The following is a 17472-nucleotide window of genomic DNA, read 5'->3' on the forward strand; positions in this document are numbered from 1 at the left end:
CTGGGCCTTCTCTCACCTACCACTCCATTTGCTTGCCCCTCATGGCTCCAGCCTTGTCAGCTTCTCCCTTGACTTGCCTACAATTGCTCCTACACTTGGTTTGCATTGCAAAGAGCGGTAGGCAAGGCAAAGCAAAGCAAGGAAGGTCTTTCTAGGTCTTGCCAGGCAAGGCACACATAAGCAAGCAAGCAAAACAAGAGTAGACTAGCCACAGCATCAAAGGCAAGGCAAGGCCAAGTGACTCTGAGTGCCTTTCCTTGGCAAGTAAAAGATATAGTGACAATGTAATAGGGCAGGCGTTAAAGGTACCATGAGGAGGTATAGTCCAGAGAGATATTTATGTCGTAGACCCTTCTGTGCAGGAGCCATTGTTGGACATAGTACAGGACATGGCATACAGTTTGGCTTGGTGAGTTCCTGAAGGAGAATGGCAATGCTTTCTCATGGGAAGGAAAGCACGTAGCCCCAGAGTTGGAGGTGCAGATAAGAAGCTGTGTCGCGCAGCTCAAGGACGACAGCAGCTTCTTGTGCCGGCATATTTGGAAGCACTCCCTCAATTTGTACAGTCATTGAGTCAGTATCCATCTTTGGAAGGCTGTCTGCCTCTAGTAAGAGTGTTCTGACACCATTGTATGGGATCAGTCACTGGATGTTTTGGATTTTGGAGGAGGGGATGCCCTTTCTCTTGAAATAAGCTTCTTGTTCTTCTCTTTGGCAAAGAAATTAAGTTTGGATGGGCACTTTGGGTGGTCTCAGTGAATTTAAAGGTTTTTCCCAAGAGGTTTCCCTGTGGGTTAGAGCTGTTGAACTGACAGTGGGAATCTAGACACCAAGTTGTTGAGCTTTTTGTCCTTGTAGCTTTAGTGTGTGAGTAGTCCCTGTTGCCATGCTGCTTGGATCTTGACTCTGAGACTGAAAGCTTAGGAGCGTAGAGCTGAAAAGAAAAGTGCCAATAGCAGGGTGTGTGTTCATTGTTTGATGGGTGAAGTTGAAATTGCAGGCAGCAAAGAACTTTCTCTCTCCGCTGGCACATTTGTTGAGCGGATGTCTTTGAGTTTGTTACCGGACTCTGCGAGAGTGAAAATGTTTGTTAGGGCAGAGGATTTCGTGTTGCCCTTTGAGTGTGGTGCAAAAGTGTTTGCACAGTTGGAGGGGGAAGATCAGCAAAGTCTTTTTTTCCTGGCACAGTTAATTTGAGAGCAGGGACGTTTCCAACTCGGCTCTGTCCTTTGGAGCTGGCCTCGGTGCCTTTCCTTCTTTTGTTAGTCGACAGCGCCATCGTGTGGTTATTTTGATGAGCGCTGGCAGACGGTGCCAGGGAAAAAGCCAAGCTGTTTGCGGCTCCGGCCTCATTGGTGTAGGAGCAGCGCAGGGAAGAGCTCCGCTGGGGGTCCTGGCTCTTAGAGACTGAGAGAATGTGATCCTGTATGTAGCACAGAAGGAAGTGGAATTGTTTCATTGTGGGCTGTGCAGTTTATAAGCTGCAAATGAAAAGGCAATTGCAGCGCAGCCTCTTCTTTTCTGTGTGATCAGCTGCTCAACATGTAACTCGCACACACTGAACTGCATCCACCTCCCTGGAGATATAAAATGTGTATATCACTTTCCTCAAGCTCTATGTATTACCTTGCACTCTAGCAGATCCCAAACCGCTTCAAAACGTCCAGCAGCTACTCAAAAAGAAAAAGTCCAACAAAAAGCTAGTGCTGGCCTTTATAGTGCCCTTGCAGTCCGTAAAATAGACGAAATGCACTAGGGCTTTGAATGCTTCTTCCCAACTATATAAATTCTCTCCAGGTGGCAAAGTCCATCATTACAGCAAAATTTTTCAGCTGGAGTTCTGACTGAGAGATGTGCCAGGACAGAAGGCATTTGCTGACCTACCCTTTTTCCCTGTGTAACTTGGTATTTGCAGTACAATTATTTTCAGTGTCGCTGTGTCCAAGCAGCTAGAGATTACACAGATAGAAGTGTCAAGAGAGATGCTGCTAAAGTACGCCCTTCTTATAGCAGCATTTAAATGGCACACGACGCCTTGCTGCTTTTTCTTTCCTAGAGAGACCCGCTGTCAATTTTTTCACTCTGGCTTCTTGATCAAAAATGTCCACCTGAAATGTCTTACAGAAATAGGCCCCAGGTGTAAAAACCAGTACGGGGCTACATTTTCTGCGTGCTCCACATAAGTCACATCAAACTCACTCATCAAACTTCACTCTCTCCTTCCATTCTCCACTGCCTCTACCATTGTGTTCTCTGGATCTCAGAGTCTAAAGGCAGGCGCAATAGTTTCCACTGAGGGGTTGGAAGAGGTGTACAAGCAGCACAAATAGCTTCTGCGCTGCGCAGGCCATTTCTCTCCATTTTAGAGTCTAAGGGAAAGCGCTAGTGTTTCTGCGGAGAGCTGCAACAGCTGCAGAATATGTGTTGTCTTGGCACATGTTTGCAATCCACCATGATGGATCCTTAGTGAAACCAAACTGTGGTTCTGCTTCAAACATCTCACCCTGCTTGGCCACAAAGCTTTCGCTGACATGTCCCATTGCCTTTTTATTGCTGCGTTTCATTTTCAGAGTTTGTACGGAATCATTGCACTTTGCTTCTAAGCTGAACGTCGATACTGCTGGAGTCTCATATGTCCATTTTCTTCTCACACAAAAAAACTGCTTCCTTTAAAACATGCTGATGCAACCTGCTTTCTTGCTCAGCTGTAATTTTAGGGGTGTTCTCTGTCCCGCTTACAGTCTGAATCTAAACTAAGAAGTTTATGGGACACAGATGTGCCAAGACAAATAGTTTGCTTGGACCTTGCCACGTGTATTCAAAAGCATCCTTTCACTCCACCATCAAGTCTCTGCTTTACATCCTGCAAACTTCACACACACATACATACATACAAACTGGAATGAGGCACTTTCTTTCTTTCTTTCTTTCTCAGCTACACTCACCTATCCCCCACGCTAACTTCTTTACCGCTTTTCTCTTGGCCTTGCTATGCATACTTTTCCTCTTAAGACACCCATTGTCTGGCCTACCCCTTCCCTACATTGCCTTGCCTTTCCTTTCCTATCCAACCTTGCATTTCTTTGTCATTCCTGGCCATTGTTTTCCTCTTCCTTCCTGACCCATCCATGTCTTTCCCTTGCCCTTCCTACCAGTCCAGTGCCTTGCACCACCCATCCCCCTTGCCACTTTGTCCAGTTTCCCTTCCCCTTTGTCCAGCTCCAATCTTTCATTTCCTTCTCCTTCTAGGACTCTCATTGCCTTGCTTGCCTCTCCTTTGTCTTGCCTGGCAAAGCCACCACTTTTCTTGGCGTTACCTTTGAACCTCTCCTCTCCCTTGCCTTGCATTCCCTTGCTCACTCGTCCCCCACCTGGAATTCAATACCCCTCTTTTTGCGGAATTTCTTCATCTTGCCTTGCCCTGCCTGCTTCTCCTAGGACTCTCAAGGCTTTCACGTACCTCCAGCGTTTCAGGAGCATGTGAGAGGAAGCCCAAAAGAGGTCACGTGCAAGCACACCCATCTGTCCTGGCAGCTTGCTTCTGGCACCTATCCTTACATGTCTTGAATTTTGGACATAAAATTCACATTTCACCTTTGCGCTTCAGGACCAGAATGACAGTTCTTTTGTATACCAAGGAAAGCAGGTAATCCAAGTGTTTTAGGTGCAGATTAGAGATGGCCCATGTGAGATCAAGGCCAGCCAGAGAAGTCTGTCCTAGCCCCTTTTGTGTACCAGCAGTCTTTGAATGTACCTCTCATTTGTCTTGCCTTGGTGACCCAAAAGTTTCCTTGCCTTGCCCTGCCTTGCCTCCCTAGCCTTGCACTCCCTCCAGTGCCTACGCCCACACTTGACCTGCCCACACTTGACTGCTTTCCTCCAGGGAAACCTAGCCTTGCCTAGGCCTTCCTGTTTCTGCCTGGCCTTCCTATGCCCATCCTTGCCTAGAAGTTCTGGGCCTTCTCTCACCTACCACTCCATTTGCTTGCCCCTCATGGCTCCAGCCTTGTCAGCTTCTCCCTTGACTTGCCTACAATTGCTCCTACACTTGGTTTGCATTGCAAAGAGCGGTAGGCAAGGCAAAGCAAAGCAAGGAAGGTCTTTCTAGGTCTTGCCAGGCAAGGCACACATAAGCAAGCAAGCAAAACAAGAGTAGACTAGCCACAGCATCAAAGGCAAGGCAAGGCCAAGTGACTCTGAGTGCCTTTCCTTGGCAAGTAAAAGATATAGTGACAATGTAATAGGGCAGGCGTTAAAGGTACCATGAGGAGGTATAGTCCAGAGAGATATTTATGTCGTAGACCCTTCTGTGCAGGAGCCATTGTTGGACATAGTACAGGACATGGCATACAGTTTGGCTTGGAAAGTTCCTGAAGGAGAATGGCAATGCTTTCTCATGGGAAGGAAAGCACGTAGCCCCAGAGTTGGAGGTGCAGATAAGAAGCTGTGTCGCGCAGCTCAAGGACGACAGCAGCTTCTTGTGCCGGCATATTTGGAAGCACTCCCTCAATTTGTACAGTCATTGAGTCAGTATCCATCTTTGGAAGGCTGTCTGCCTCTAGTAAGAGTGTTCTGACACCATTGTATGGGATCAGTCACTGGATGTTTTGGATTTTGGAGGAGGGGATGCCCTTTCTCTTGAAATGAGCTTCTTGTTCTTCTCTTTGGCAAAGAAATTAAGTTTGGATGGGCACTTTGGGTGGTCTCAGTGAATTTAAAGGTTTTTCCCAAGAGGTTTCCCTGTGGGTTAGAGCTGTTGAACTGACAGTGGGAATCTAGACACCAAGTTGTTGAGCTTTTTGTCCTTGTAGCTTTAGTGTGTGAGTAGTCCCTGTTGCCATGCTGCTTGGATCTTGACTCTGAGACTGAAAGCTTAGGAGCGCAGAGCTGAAAAGAAAAGTGCCAATAGCAGGGTGTGTGTTCATTGTTTGATGGGTGAAGCTGAAATTGTAGGCAGCAAAGAACTTTCTCTCTCCGCTGGCACATTTGTTGAGCGGATGTCTTTGAGTTTGTTACCGGACTCTGCGAGAGTGAAAATGTTTGTTAGGGCAGAGGATTTCGTGTTGCCCTTTGAGTGTGGTGCAAAAGTGTTTGCACAGTTGGAGGGGGAAGATCAGCAAAGTCTTTTTTTCCTGGCACAGTTAATTTGAGAGCAGGGACGTTTCCAACTCGGCTCTGTCCTTTGGAGCTGGCCTCGGTGCGTTTCCTTCTTTTGTTAGTTGACAGCGCCATCGTGTGGTTATTTTGATGAGCGCTGGCAGACGGTGCCAGGGAAAAAGCCAAGCTGTTTGCGGCTCCGGCCTCATTGGTGTAGGAGCAGCGCAGGGAAGAGCTCCGCTGGGGGTCCTGGCTCTTAGAGACTGAGAGAATGTGATCCTGTATGTAGCACAGAAGGAAGTGGAATTGTTTCATTGTGGGCTGTGCAGTTTATAAGCTGCAAATGAAAAGGCAATTGCAGCGCAGCCTCTTCTTTTCTGTGTGATCAGCTGCTCAACATGTAACTCGCACACACTGAACTGCATCCACCTCCCTGGAGATATAAAATGTGTATATCACTTTCCTCAAGCTCTATGTATTACCTTGCACTCTAGCAGATCCCAAACCGCTTCAAAACGTCCAGCAGCTACTCAAAAAGAAAAAGTCCAACAAAAAGCTAGTGCTGGCCTTTATAGTGCCCTTGCAGTCTGTAAAATAGACGAAATGCACTAGGGCTTTGAATGTTTCTTCCCAACTATATAAATTCTCTCCAAGTGGCAAAGTCCATCATTACAGCAAAATTTTTCAGCTGGAGTTCTGACTGAGAGATGTGCCAGGACAGAAGGCATTTGCTGACCTACCCTTTTTCCCTGTGTAACTTGGTATTTGCAGTACAATTATTTTCAGTGTCGCTGTGTCCAAGCAGCTAGAGATTACACAGATAGAAGTGTCAAGAGAGATGCTGCTAAAGTACGCCCTTCTTATAGCAGCATTTAAATGGCACACGACGCCTTGCTGCTTTTTCTTTCCCAGAGACACCTGCTGTCAATTTTTTCACTCTGGCTTCTTGATCAAAAATGTCCGCCTGAAATGTCTTACAGAAATAGGCTCCAGGTGTAAAAACCAGTACGGGGCTACATTTTCTGCGTGCTCCACATAAGTCACATCAAACTCACTCATCAAACTTCACTCTCTCCTTCCATTCTCCACTGCCTCTACCATTGTGTTCTCTGGATCTCAGAGTCTAAAGGCAGGCGCAAAAGTTTCCACTGAGGGGTTAGAAGGGGTGTACAAGCAGCACAAATAGCTTCTGCGCTGCGCAGGCCATTTCTCTGCATTTTAGAGTCTAAGGGAAAGCGCTAGTGTTCCTGCGGAGTGCTGCAACAGCTGCAGAATATGTGTTGTCTTGGCACATGTTTGCAATCCACCATGATGGATCCTTAGTGAAACCAAACTGTGGTTCTGCTTCAAACATCTCACCCTGCTTGGCCACAAAGCTTTCGCTGACATGTCCCATTGCCTTTTTATTGCTGCGTTTCATTTTCAGAGTTTGTACGGAATCATTGCACTTTGCTTCTAAGCTGAACGTCGATATTGCTGGAGTCTCATATGTCCATTTTCTTCTCACACAAAAAAACTGCTTCCTTTAAAACATGCTGATGCGACCTGCTTTCTTGCTCAGCTGTAATTTTAGGGGTGTTCTCTGTCCCGCTTACAGTCTGAATCTAAACTAAGAAGTTTATGGGACACAGATGTGCCAAGACAAATAGTTTGCTTGGACCTTGCCACGTGTATTCAAAAGCATCCTTTCACTCCACCATCAAGTCTCTGCTTTACATCCTGCAAACTTCACACACACATACATACATACATACTGGAATGAGGCACTTTCTTTCTTTCTTTCTCAGCTACACTCACCTATCCCCCACGCTAAATTCTTTACCGCTTTTCTCTTGGCCTTGCTATGCATACTTTTCCTCTTAAGACACCCATTGTCTGGCCTACCCCTTCCCTACATTGCCTTGCCTTTCCTTTCCTATCCAACCTTGCATTTCTTTGTCATTCCTGGCCATTGTTTTCCTCTTCCTTCCTGACCCATCCATGTCTTTCCCTTGCCCTTCCTACCAGTCCAGTGCCTTGCACCACCCATCCCCCTTGCCACTATGTCCAGTTTCCCTTCCCCTTTGTCCAGCTCCAATCTTTCATTTCCTTCTCCTTCTAGGACTCTCATTGCCTTGCTTGCCTCTCCTTTGTCTTGCCTGGCAAAGCCACCACTTTTCTTGGCGTTACCTTTGAACCTCTCCTCTCCCTTGCCTTGCATTCCCTTGCTCACTCGTCCCCCACCTGGAATTCAATACCCCTCTTTTTGCGGCATTTCTTCATCTTGCCTTGCCCTGCCTGCTTCTCCTAGGACTCTCAAGGCTTTCACGTACCTCCAGCGTTTCAGGAGCATGTGAGAGGAAGCCCAAAAGAGGTCACGTGCAAGCACACCCATCTGTCCTGGCAGCTTGCTTCTGGCACCTATCCTTACATGTCTTGAATTTTGGACATAAAATTCACATTTCACCTTTGCGCTTCAGGACCAGAATGACAGTTCTTTTGTATACCAAGGAAAGCAGGTAATCCAAGTGTTTTAGGTGCAGATTAGAGATGGCCCATGTGAGATCAAGGCCAGCCAGAGAAGTCTGTCCTAGCCCCTTTTGTGTACCAGCAGTCTTTGAATGTACCTCTCATTTGTCTTGCCTTGGTGACCCAAAAGTTTCCTTGCCTTGCCCTGCCTTGCCTCCCTAGCCTTGCACTCCCTCCAGTGCCTACGCCCACACTTGACCTGCTACTGCTTTCCTTTGTGGAAACCTAGCCTTGCCTAGGCCTTCCTGTTTCTGCCTGGCCTTCCTATGCCCATCCTTGCCTAGAAGTTCTGGGCCTTCTCTCACCTACCACTCCATTTGCTTGCCCCTCATGGCTCCAGCCTTGTCAGCTTCTCCCTTGACTTGCCTACAATTGCGCCTACACTTGGTTTGCATTGCAAAGAGCGGTAGGCAAGGCAAAGCAAAGCAAGGAAGGTCTTTCTAGGTCTTGCCAGGCAAGGCACACATAAGCAAGCAAGCAAAACAAGAGTAGACTAGCCACAGCATCAAAGGCAAGGCAAGGCCAAGTGACTCTGAGTGCCTTTCCTTGGCAAGTAAAAGATATAGTGACAATGTAATAGGGCAGGCGTTAAAGGTACCATGAGGAGGTATAGTCCAGAGAGATATTTATGTCGTAGACCCTTCTGTGCAGGAGCCATTGTTGGACATAGTACAGGACATGGCATACAGCTTGGCTTGGTAAGTTCCTGAAGGAGAATGGCAATGCTTTCTCATGGGAAGGAAAGCACGTAGCCCCAGAGTTGGAGGTGCAGATAAGAAGCTGTGTCGCGCAGCTCAAGGACGACAGCAGCTTCTTGTGCCAGCATATTTGGAAGCACTCCCTCAATTTGTACAGTCATTGAGTCAGTATCCATCTTTGGAAGGCTGTCTGCCTCTAGTAAGAGTGTTCTGACACCATTGTATGGGATCAGTCACTGGATGTTTTGGATTTTGGAGGAGGGGATGCCCTTTCTCTTGAAATGTGCTTCTCGTTCTTCTATTTGGCAAAGAAATTAAGTTTGGATGGGCACTTTGGGTGGTCTCAGTGAATTTAAAGGTTTTTCCCAAGAGGTTTCCCTGTGGGTTAGAGCTGTTGAACTGACAGTGGGAATCTAGACACCAAGTTGTTGAGCTTTTTGTCCTTGTAGCTTTAGTGTGTGAGTAGTCCCTGTTGCCATGCTACTTGGATCTTGACTCTGAGACTGAAAGCTTAGGAGCGCAGAGCTGAAAAGAAAAGTGCCAATAGCAGGGTGTGTGTTCATTGTTTGATGGGTGAAGCTGAAATTGTAGGCAGCAAAGAACTTTCTCTCTCCGCTGGCACATTTGTTGAGCGGATGTCTTTGAGTTTGTTACCGGACTCTGCGAGAGTGAAAATGTTTGTTAGGGCAGAGGATTTCGTGTTGCCCTTTGAGTGTGGTGCAAAAGTGTTTGCACACTTGGAGGGGGAAGATCAGCAAAGTCTTTTTTTCGTGGCACAGTTAATTTGAGAGCAGGGACGTTTCCAACTCGGCTCTGTCCTTTGGAGCTGGCCTCGGTGCGTTTCCTTCTTTTGTTAGTCGACAGCGCCATCGTGTGGTTATTTTGATGAGCGCTGGCAGACGGTGCCAGGGAAAAAGCCAAGCTGTTTGCGGCTCCGGCCTCATTGGTGTAGGAGCAGCGCAGGGAAGAGCTCCGCTGGGGGTCCTGGCTCTTAGAGACTGAGAGAATGTGATCCTGTATGTAGCACAGAAGGAAGTGGAATTGTTTCATTGTGGGCTGTGCAGTTTATAAGCTGCAAATGAAAAGGCAATTGCAGCGCAGCCTCTTCTTTTCTGTGTGATCAGCTGCTCAACATGTAACTCGCACACACTGAACTGCATCCACCTCCCTGGAGATATAAAATGTGTATATCACTTTCCTCAAGCTCTATGTATTACCTTGCACTCTAGCAGATCCCAAACCGCTTCAAAACGTCCAGCAGCTACTCAAAAAGAAAAAGTCCAACAAAAAGCTAGTGCTGGCCTTTATAGTGCCCTTGCAGTCCGTAAAATAGACGAAATGCACTAGGGCTTTGAATGCTTCTTCCCAACTATATAAATTCTCTCCAGGTGGCAAAGTCCATCATTACAGCAAAATTTTTCAGCTGGAGTTCTGACTGAGAGATGTGCCAGGACAGAAGGCATTTGCTGACCTACCCTTTTTCCCTGTGTAACTTGGTATTTGCAGTACAATTATTTTCAGTGTCGCTGTGTCCAAGCAGCTAGAGATTACACAGATAGAAGTGTCAAGAGAGATGCTGCTAAAGTACGCCCTTCTTATAGCAGCATTTAAATGGCACACGACGCCTTGCTGCTTTTTCTTTCCCAGAGAGACTTGCTGTCAATTTTTTCACTCTGGCTTCTTGATCAAAAATGTCCACCTGAAATGTCTTACAGAAATAGGCTCCAGGTGTAAAAACCAGTACGGGGCTACATTTTCTGCGTGCTCCACATAAGTCACATCAAACTCACTCATCAAACTTCACTCTCTCCTTCCATTCTCCACCACTTCCTCTACCATTGTGTTCTCTGGATCTCAGAGTCTAAAGGCAGGCGCAATAGTTTCCACTGAGGGGTTGGAAGAGGTGTACAAGCAGCACAAATAGCTTCTGCGCTGCGCAGGCCATTTCTCTGCATTTTAGAGTCTAAGGGAAAGCGCTAGTGTTCCTGCGGAGAGCTGCAACAGCTGCAGAATATGTGTTGTCTTGGCACATGTTTGCAATCCACCATGATGGATCCTTAGTGAAACCAAACTGTGGTTCTGCTTCAAACATCTCACCCTGCTTGGCCACAAAGCTTTCGCTGACATGTCCCATTGCCTTTTTATTGCTGCGTTTCATTTTCAGAGTTTGTACGGAATCATTGCACTTTGCTTCTAAGCTGAACGTCGATACTGCTGGAGTCTCATATGTCCATTTTCTTCTCACACAAAAAAACTGCTTCCTTTAAAACATGCTGATGCGACCTGCTTTCTTGCTCAGCTGTAATTTTAGGGGTGTTCTCTGTCCCGCTTACAGTCTGAATCTAAACTAAGAAGTTTATGGGACACAGATGTGCCAAGACAAATAGTTTGCTTGGACCTTGCCACGTGTATTCAAAAGCATCCTTTCACTCCACCATCAAGTCACTGCTTTCTTCTGCTTTACATCCTGCAAACTTCACACACACATACATACATACTGGAATGAGGCACTTTCTTTCTTTCTTTCTCAGCTACACTCACCTATTCCCCACGCTAACTTCTTTACCGCTTTTCTCTTGGCCTTGCTATGCATACTTTTCCTCTTGAGACACCCATTGTCTGGCCTACCCCTTCCCTACATTGCCTTGCCTTTCCTTTCCTATCCAACCTTGCATTTCTTTGTCATTCCTGGCCATTGTTTTCCTCTTCCTTCCTGACCCATCCATGTCTTTCCCTTGCCCTTCCTACCAGTCCAGTGCCTTGCACCACCCATCCCCCTTGCCACTTTGTCCAGTTTCCCTTCCCCTTTGTCCAGCTCCAATCTTTCATTTCCTTCTCCTTCTAGGACTCTCATTGCCTTGCTTGCCTCTCCTTTGTCTTGCCTGGCAAAGCCACCACTTTTCTTGGCGTTACCTTTGAACCTCTCCTCTCCCTTGCCTTGCATTCCCTTGCTCACTCGTCCCCCACCTGGAATTCAATACCCCTCTTTTTGCGGAATTTCTTCATCTTGCCTTGCCCTGCCTGCTTCTCCTAGGACTCTCAAGGCTTTCACGTACCTCCAGCGTTTCAGGAGCATGTGAGAGGAAGCCCAAAAGAGGTCACGTGCAAGCACACCCATCTGTCCTGGCAGCTTGCTTCTGGCACCTATCCTTACATGTCTTGAATTTTGGACATAAAATTCACATTTCACCTTTGCGCTTCAGGACCAGAATGACAGTTCTTTTGTATACCAAGGAAAGCAGGTAATCCAAGTGTTTTAGGTGCAGATTAGAGATGGCCCATGTGAGATCAAGGCCAGCCCGAGAAGTCTGTCCTAGCCCCTTTTGTGTACCAGCAGTCTTTGAATGTACCTCTCATTTGTCTTGCCTTGGTGACCCAAAAGTTTCCTTGCCTTGCCCTGCCTTGCCTCCCTAGCCTTGCACTCCCTCCAGTGCCTACGCCCACACTTGACCTGCCTACTGCTTTCTTCCGGGGAAACCTAGCCTTGCCTAGGCCTTCCTGTTTCTGCCTGGCCTTCCTATTCCCATCCTTGCCTAGAAGTTCTGGGCCTTCTCTCACCTACCACTCCATTTGCTTGCCCCTCATGGCTCCAGCCTTGTCAGCCTCTCCCTTGACTTGCCTACAATTGCGCCTACACTTGGTTTGCATTGCAAAGAGCGGTAGGCAAGGCAAAGCAAAGCAAGGAAGGTCTTTCTAGGTCTTGCCAGGCAAGGCACACATAAGCAAGCAAGCAAAACAAGAGTAGACTAGCCACAGCATCAAAGGCAAGGCAAGGCCAAGTGACTCTGAGTGCCTTTCCTTGGCAAGTAAAAGATATAGTGACAATGTAATAGGGCAAGCGTTAAAGGTACCATGAGGAGATATAGTCCAGCGAGACATTTATGTCGTAGACCCTTCTGTGCAGGAGCCATTGTTGGACATAGTACAGGACATGGCATACAGCTTGGCTTGGTAAGTTCCTGAAGGAGAATGGCAATGCTTTCTCATGGTGCCATGGGGTTAGTTTACCTTTAAGAAAGTTAAAGTTGCTGAGGTCTCCTGGGAGTCTTTTCTCTTGACCAATTATCGGTCATTGCTGAGAATTGACAGCAGTTTTAGCCATTGAAAAGTAGAATCAACTTGTGAACCCCACCTTAAAGTGTCCAACCAGAAGTCTGTGGTGCTCTTTGTTTCTTGGCTGTGAAGGGTGGCGGAGCTCCAAGCCTCCCGTTCCCTGCCCAGGCCATGCGGCCTTGTTGGGGGGCCGGGCTGGGCCTGTCGTTCTCTCGGCCGGGAGATGGGGACCGGCGGGGGGCTTGCCCCGGGCTGAGCCGGGCCAGGCCGGTTCCTGGCATAGCTGCAGGTTTTGCTGTGATAGAATTTACTAGAAAACTGCCGAGTAAAGAAGAAAAGCTCTGGACCTGCAGCAGGCTGAGACAGTAACCACACTGCAGAGCAGCCATGAAGAATCTTCTATCGAAGACAGCTCCAGCTGCTGCTCCGGCAGAGATCACAGAACTATCTACAAAAGCCTGGGCAAGATTTTAACTCTTTCTTATCCAGATGAAACTTGCGAATTAATATTTTCATCCAGAGAGAGAAAAAGAGAGTAATCAACATGAAAAGAGACTTTATAAACTACTAGTGGCAAGAAAGAAAAGAGACTTCAAGAAAGGTAGAGAATTAAGAAGATGCTTTAATTAAGCTGAAATATCTTTCTGTTAAAACTATGGAGATGGACAATAAAGTCTTGAAAAAAACCCCTTTAATTCATAATAGAGTATGGAGAGGAATAAGGTGTTCAAAGTGTAAATTTGAGTAAAAAGTGAAGTAATTGTGGTATAGTGAAGTGCTGAGAAATTTGAAGCCTTGAGAGGCAATGAGAAAAACTGTTTCTTAGTGAAGCTCACAGAAGCAGATGAAGAATACTTTTTTGCCTTTGACTAACTTATCCTTAAAAATGCTATCTTCAAACTCATGACCCATAACACATTTTCAGAGTGATGTGGAATGGGAGGGGTGGGCTTTAATAACAGTAACTCTGAACAACTGATATCAGAGAAACGAAAAACTATAACAAAAATAGTTTTCTTGTGACAAACTCCATAAATTAACAGAAAAGAACTTCTGTTTCTCTACAGAAACTGAGGAAAAGACTATAAGAAAACTAGAACTGTTTAAACCATCAAAATTATAAAGTTTTTATCTCTGTTGTCATGTGAACGAAAGAATAGTGAGCAGTGAGAAATGAAAAGTTTTTTTCTAAAAGTTTATTCTGGTGTTCTAATTCTTGTAGTTTGTCAATAAACTTTTCTTTATTCCTTTTAAGTTTTATACCTGGTTTGCTCTTATTTTAATCCATATCTCACAGCAAGAAATAAATAATTCTTTTTCCCCTTTTTGTTAATTACTAGTTCAAAACCACGACACATGGGAAGGAAAGCACGTAGCCCCAGAGTTGGAGGTGCAGATAAGAAGCTGTGTCGCGCAGCTCAAGGACGACAGCAGCTTCTTGTGCCGGCATATTTGGAAGCACTCCCTCAATTTGTACAGTCATTGAGTCAGTATCCATCTTTGGAAGGCTGTCTGCCTCTAGTAAGAGTGTTCTGACACCATTGTATGGGATCAGTCACTGGATGTTTTGGATTTTGGAGGAGGGGATGCCCTTTCTCTTGAAATGAGCTTCTTGTTCTTCTCTTTGGCAAAGAAATTAAGTTTGGATGGGCACTTTGGGTGGTCTCAGTGAATTTAAAGGTTTTTCCCAAGAGGTTTCCCTGTGGGTTAGAGCTGTTGAACTGACAGTGGGAATCTAGACACCAAGTTGTTGAGCTTTTTGTCCTTGTAGCTTTAGTGTGTGAGTAGTCCCTGTTGCCATGCTGCTTGGATCTTGACTCTGAGACTGAAAGCTTAGGAGCGTAGAGCTGAAAAGAAAAGTGCCAATAGCAGGGTGTGTGTTCATTGTTTGATGGGTGAAGTTGAAATTGTAGGCAGCAAAGAACTTTCTCTCTCTGCTGGCACATTTGTTGAGCGGATGTCTTTGAGTTTGTTACCGGACTCTGCGAGAGTGAAAATGTTTGTTAGGGCAGAGGATTTCATGTTGCCCTTTGAGTAGGGTGCAAAAGTGTTTGCACACTTGGAGGGGGAAGATCAGCAAATTCTTTTTTTCCTGGCACAGTTAATTTGAGAGCAGGGACGTTTCCAACTCGGCTCTGTCCTTTGGAGCTGGCCTCGGTGCGTTTCCTTCTTTTGTTAGTCGACAGCGCCATCGTGTGGTTATTTTGATGAGCGCTGGCAGCCGGTGCCAGGGAAAAAGCCAAGCTGTTTGCGGCTCCGGCCTCATTGGTGTAGGAGCAGCGCAGGGAAGAGCTCCGCTGGGGGTCCTGGCTCTTAGAGACTCAGAGAATGTGATCCTGTATGTAGCACAGAAGGAAGTGGAATTGTTTCATTGTGGGCTGTGCAGTTTATAAGCTGCAAATGAAAAGGCAATTGCAGCGCAGCCTCTTCTTTTCTGTGTGATCAGCTGCTCAACATGTAACTCGCACACACTGAACTGCATCCACCTCCCTGGAGATATAAAATGTGTATATCACTTTCCTCAAACTCTATGTATTACCTTGCACTCTAGCAGATCCCAAACCGCTTCAAAACGTCCAGCAGCTACTCAAAAAGAAAAAGTCCAACAAAAAGCTAGTGCTGGCCTTTATAGTGCCCTTGCAGTCCGTAAAATAGACGAAATGCACTAGGGCTTTGAATGCTTCTTCCCAACTATATAAATTCTCTCCAGGTGGCAAAGTCCATCATTACAGCAAAATTTTTCAGCTGGAGTTCTGACTGAGAGATGTGCCAGGACAGAAGGCATTTGCTGACCTACCCTTTTTCCCTGTGTAACTTGGTATTTGCAGTACAATTATTTTCAGTGTGGCTGTGTCCAAGCAGCTAGAGATTACACAGATAGAAGTGTCAAGAGAGATGCTGCTAAAGTACGCCCTTCTTATAGCAGCATTTAAATGGCACACGATGCCTTGCTGCTTTTTCTTTCCCAGAGAGACCCGCTGTCAATTTTTTCACTCTGGCTTCTTGATCAAAAATGTCCACCTGAAATGTCTTACAGAAATAGGCTCCAGGTGTAAAAACCAGTACGGGGCTACATTTTCTGCGTGCTCCACATAAGTCACATCAAACTCACTCATCAAACTTCACTCTCTCCTTCCATTCTCCACTGCCTCTACCATTGTGTTCTCTGGATCTCAGAGTCTAAAGGCAGGCGCAATAGTTTCCACTGAGGGGTTGGAAGAGGTGTACAAGCAGCACAAATAGCTTCTGCGCTGCGCAGGCCATTTCTCTGCATTTTAGAGTCTAAGGGAAAGCGCTAGTGTTCCTGCGGAGAGCTGCAACAGCTGCAGAATATGTGTTGTCTTGGCACATGTTTGCAATCCACCATGATGGATCCTTAGTGAAACCAAACTGTGGTTCTGCTTCAAACATCTCACCCTGCTTGGCCACAAAGCTTTCGCTGACATGTCCCATTGCCTTTTTATTGCTGCGTTTCATTTTCAGAGTTTGTACGGAATCATTGCACTTTGCTTCTAAGCTGAACGTCGATACTGCTGGAGTCTCATATGTCCATTTTCTTCTCACACAAAAAAACTGCTTCCTTTAAAACATGCTGATGCGACCTGCTTTCTTGCTCAGCTGTAATTTTAGGGGTGTTCTCTGTCCCGCTTACAGTCTGAATCTAAACTAAGAAGTTTATGGGACACAGATGTGCCAAGACAAATAGTTTGCTTGGACCTTGCCACGTGTATTCAAAAGCATCCTTTCACTCCACCATCAAGTCTCTGCTTTACATCCTGCAAACTTCACACACACATACATACATACAAACTGGAATGAGGCACTTTCTTTCTTTCTTTCTTTCTCAGCTACACTCACCTATGCCCCACGCTAACTTCTTTACCGCTTTTCTCTTGGTCTTGCTATGCATACTTTTCCTCTTAAGACACCCATTGTCTGGCCTACCCCTTCCCTACATTGCCTTGCCTTTCCTTTCCTATCCAACCTTGCATTTCTTTGTCATTCCTGGCCATTGTTTTCCTCTTCCTTCCTGACCCATCCATGTCTTTCCCTTGCCCTTCCTACCAGTCCAGTGCCTTGCACCACCAATCCCCCTTGCCACTTTGTCCAGTTTCCCTTCCCCTTTGTCCAGCTCCAATCTTTCATTTCCTTCTCCTTCTAGGACTCTCATTGCCTTGCTTGCCTCTCCTTTGTCTTGCCTGGCAAAGCCACCACTTTTCTTGGCGTTACCTTTGAACCTCTCCTCTCCCTTGCCTTGCATTCCCTTGCTCACTCGTCCCCCACCTGGAATTCAATACCCCTCTTTTTGCGGAATTTCTTCATCTTGCCTTGCCCTGCCTGCTTCTCCTAGGACTCTCAAGGCTTTCACGTACCTCCAGCGTTTCAGGAGCATGTGAGAGGAAGCCCAAAAGAGGTCACGTGCAAGCACACCCATCTGTCCTGGCAGCTTGCTTCTGGCACCTATCCTTACATGTCTTGAATTTTGGACATAAAATTCACATTTCACCTTTGCGCTTCAGGACCAGAATGACAGTTCTTTTGTATACCAAGGAAAGCAGGTAATCCAAGTGTTTTAGGTGCAGATTAGAGATGGCCCATGTGAGATCAAGGCCAGACAGAGAAGTCTGTCCTAGCCCCTTTTGTGTACCAGCAGTCTTTGAATGTACCTCTCATTTGTCTTGCCTTGGTGACCCAAAAGTTTCCTTGCCTTGCCCTGCCTTGCCTCCCTAGCCTTGCACTCCCTCCAGTGCCTACGCCCACACTTGACCTGCCCACACTTGACTGCTTTCCTCCAGGGAAACCTAGCCTTGCCTAGGCCTTCCTGTTTCTGCCTGGCCTTCCTATGTCCATCCTTGCCTAGAAGTTCTGGGCCTTCTCTCACCTACCACTCCATTTGCTTGCCCCTCATGGCTCCAGCCTTGTCAGCTTCTCCCTTGACTTGCCTACAATTGCGCCTACACTTGGTTTGCATTGCAAAGAGCGGTAGGCAAGGCAAAGCAAAGCAAGGAAGGTCTTTCTAGGTCTTGCCAGGCAAGGCACACATAAGCAAGCAAGCAAAACAAGAGTAGACTAGCCACAGCATCAAAGGCAAGGCAAGGCCAAGTGACTCTGAGTG

Source organism: Poecile atricapillus, chromosome W (assembly GCF_030490865.1).
Source record: "Poecile atricapillus isolate bPoeAtr1 chromosome W, bPoeAtr1.hap1, whole genome shotgun sequence".
Lineage (NCBI taxonomy): Eukaryota > Metazoa > Chordata > Aves > Passeriformes > Paridae > Poecile > Poecile atricapillus.